Raw genomic sequence first — 4,186 nt, forward strand, 5'->3', positions numbered from 1 at the left:
AGAGCCATAGAAGTTCCGTAGTGTGAAGGTATTTCGGCTATTTCAAGTCTGACAAAAAACAGAGTAGCGTGCACTGTAAATTGTGCCGAAAGCAAGTCTGGAAATACAATAAACTGGTGCATGCGTCACACTGTGCGCCACGTTATTGTTTCGGTGAAATGAATTTCTACAATACTGTTACTGTTAATTCTACTCTCTGCAGTGTTTAAATGCTTACATATACACACAGTTACTGTCCCTCCACACATACGACTCGGTTCTGCTTCTATGCCCCAGCTTTGTTTACTTTTTCCCACCGAGGCTTCTAGACTTCTGATTGGCCAACATTTCTGCACGGTTAGGAATCTAGCGCCACCTGCTGCTTTGGCATATTCATAGCAGCGTTTTCCTTCATTTCTGCCTTTATGTGTGGACGGGATTATTTTTTAAAACGAAAACGGAAAATCTCAGTTTTCAAAAATACCCGTGTACGTGTGGACGTAGCCTCAGTCTCTGACTGGAAGCGCTAATTCGTCATTCGGCTTTTGTCAGACTAAAGTAACTGTTAAAACTGTTTGAAAAGCTAAGCTATACAACAAGGAGAGATTGAGAATTTCCTTTTAGTTCTCAGTTTATTTGATATTGACAAAAGTTAGTCAGTTTTGTCTGTTCTTCTGTAAAACAAACTAAGATTTATTTTTAGAATTAATATTTTGTTTCTAAGTGGAATTGACAATTTAGTCTGTTTCGTTTGTTCTATTTTGAAACTTAAACGCTTTAGCGGCTGCCTTTTGTGTAGTTTGTAATATTTGCCTTTATTTATCTGAAAAAGTCTCATGTTCCTTAAGTACATCTACCCTGTTGAACTTATTATGGGAAATAAATATTTAAATAAAAACAAGCTGCTGATTATTTCACATTTTACTTGTGAGCAACTGCACATTTAAATCTTACAAATATAGTTATTTGGGTTATATCGTGATAGATATCGTTATCGCCTGAAATGAAAAAAACATATCGTGATATGAAAAAATCTCATATCGCCCAGCTCTAGGTGGTTCTAATGGTTATAATCTGACGTTAATAGAAAAACGTCAGATTATACAATGCATCACAGTTTGCTGCTCAAGGGGCAGGAAAGCCACAGATCACTCAGGGTTCCCATGCTAACCGCTGTCCACTCCCTGGATCATGGAACAATAAAAGAAGGTGACCTGATCTGTTGAATCACATTTTCTTTTACATCATGTGTATGGCCGGGTGCATGTGTGTCACTTACCTGTGGAACACCTGGCACCAAGATGTACAATGGCTAGTTGGGGTACGCAGTGTGATGTTTTGGGCCCTGCTATCCATGTGGATGTTACTTTGACACGTACGACCTAGATGAGCATTGTTGCAGACCATGTACACCATTTTATGGTGTCTGTGGCCTCCACCAGGATAACGTTCCCTGCCACAAAGCAAAAATGGTTCAGGAACGGTTTGAGAAGCACAACAACGACTTTGAGCTGTTGACTTGACCTCCACATTCCCCACATCTCAGTTGAATCAAGCATCTGCGGGACGTGATGGACGAACCATGGAGGCTCAACATGGAGTCAAAGGATCTGTTGATAACATCTTGGCACCAAATACCACAGCAAACCTTGAGGGATCGAGTGGAGTCCATGCCTCAGTGAGTCAGGGCTGTTTTGTCAGGTGCTCATAATGTTAGGCCTCATTGGTGTATCATTATAAAGAGTATCCAGGTAAAAGTGACAGTAACGATACCAATGCCGTAGCAACCGCTGCTCCTTACTTTGTGTTCACAGTGTGCACAACTGTAGATTCTGTTTCTGGCTCTTGCTGAATTATACTTAGGTGAGCACTAATTGCACTGGGGGAAAAAATTGGGTTGATGTTAAGGCGGGATGGCTCTGTTCACCGAACCGTTCAATAAACAAACAATAAAAATCTGTACAAACCAAATTCCGTCACACTATCTGTAGCTAATAAATGATTTATATTTCCATAAGTGCAAAACAAACACTAATATACGAGTTTAGTTATTACTCGCATTATCTGATTTATGTTATCTGACTCCCAGTCTCTCACACTCTGAACCACAAAAACATGTTTATTTTAGCCTAGTTTAGTGTACAACTACTGCAGAAGCCACATTTTAAGTGAGATTGTTTTCCTTATTTTAGTGCGATGATGACACAATTAGAAAAAATATGGATGCACTTAATGGTTTTTAACTTAAAATGTGATTTACTGACAAAGCGAAAGTTACCCGTAAGCTTTCGAGGACATGATTGCCTGTGCAGGATCCAGTCGCGGCGTTAATGCTGCACGACAATCGAAATAATGCGTGAGGATCGGGCAGACATAACGAGCTCCAATCTGCTGATGAGATGGACTCTAATCTGAATTTCAGCAGTGGCCAGTGTCAAAGCCAAAGACGTTTGTCCGTTTGCATTCATTGACAAGATCTCCGAGGTTATTTGTCAACATGGCTCGTGTAGCTCTGGTAATCTCCGGTCCTCGACGGTAGACTGATTGATAATTGATCTCTGTTCAAACAGCCTTTCTTTGGGCCACAGTTGCCTCTGAATGCCAAACGAGTCATTCTCCCCCGTCCTCCCACAGCAGCCTAATCTGATAAACGAATGGGAATGAGTGACGTCCTCTGCTGATGTCAACCTTTCACTCTGCCATTTATCTCAGATTGTTTGCTGATGAGGCCCCGGTGATGGTGACCGAGGACAGGGTCACTCACAGAGGCCTGCAGCTTTGAGCCTTTACTAAGCACAATAATCAAAACAGCAGTGAATACAAATCATGATTAAGTAATCTGATCTCAAAACTCATTCCATTACATGATCCATTAAGGCAAATGCATAACATGATCCTCTGAGTCCTGTCATTACAAATCTTTCAAATGTTATATCACTGCTGATGATACAGAAACATATTTAATCACCAGTGTCTGTTAATCCACCCTTTTTGCTTTGAACTTTGGTTATATACATATAAAACATGCCACCTCCTTCTCTGGGCTTGAGTTCATTTGAGATGGACTGAGGCACAATGGGAAAACAAAAACAGTATGATTGAGCAAAATGTGCATTTTTAAAGCTAAAGACGGGAGGGACAGGCCAGCTTATTACTGATGCATGGCTGAAAGGCCAGCATTAATGATGCATGGGTGGGTTCATTAGCGCACATGCCGGGGATAGCTCGCACATCTGTGAAGGCACCATTGATGCTGGATGTTGAATACAGGCCTTGAAACAACATATGCTTCCACACAGATGCTGTGAGTTTTTATGAATGCTTTAAATGCTAAACCACATTCTGCACGTTCCACATGTTTGTAGTAAAAGAGTCCCAGTGTAGCAGATGGCCCCGCCCCTCCCTGAGCCTGGTTCTGCTGGAGGTTTCTTCCTGTTAAAAAGGGAGTTTTTCCTTCCCACTGTCGCCAAAGTGCTTGCTCATAGGAGGCCATATGATTGTTGGGTTTCTCTCTGTATGTATCATTGTAGAGTCTACATTACCATGTAAAGCGCTTTGAGGTGACTGAATGCACAGACAGTTTTCAAAAGTCAAAAGAAATTTCCCAATTGGCAGTGCAACACTTGATATGTAGTCTTTTTTAAATATAGTGTAGATACTTACACGTTTTCACCCATGTCATGAGTGAGGTGGTAAAAAAAGCATTCAGTCAACAACTGACTGTGAGAGAAATTGATGTTTTATTTAAATATGGTACCTTTAAGAAGAAAGCAACTTCAAAACAGCTAATATGTAAGTGCCATGTTCCCACTTTGGTGCCTAAAACAAGAAAAATGCCGTTTATTGTCAACATTGCGCATATATTTACCTGCAGAGGATTTGTGGTGATGTTTTCTGTGCATATGCTGAACTTCAATGCTGCCTTCACAGTGAAGGGGATAGGTCAGTCAGTGATCAGCCCAGGCCCAGAGCAACATAATTTTATTTGTAAGGCATGACACAGGGAATGACATTTAACTTGTTATTATTTCCGGGAAAAGATTAATGATAAATTGTCTATTATTTTTCCTTAAAAGTGAAAGATAAGACTGCACTCATTCGCCCTAAAGCCAGAGTGCCACCACTATGCAAAATGACAGCCAATTATTGGGGCCTAGTTTGGGATAATGACTTTACAATGAATCTTTTGATTGAAATGTAACTGGGT

The sequence above is a fragment of the Astatotilapia calliptera genome, chromosome 19, assembly GCF_900246225.1.
Source record: "Astatotilapia calliptera chromosome 19, fAstCal1.2, whole genome shotgun sequence".
NCBI classification, from domain to species: Eukaryota; Metazoa; Chordata; class Actinopteri; order Cichliformes; family Cichlidae; genus Astatotilapia; species Astatotilapia calliptera.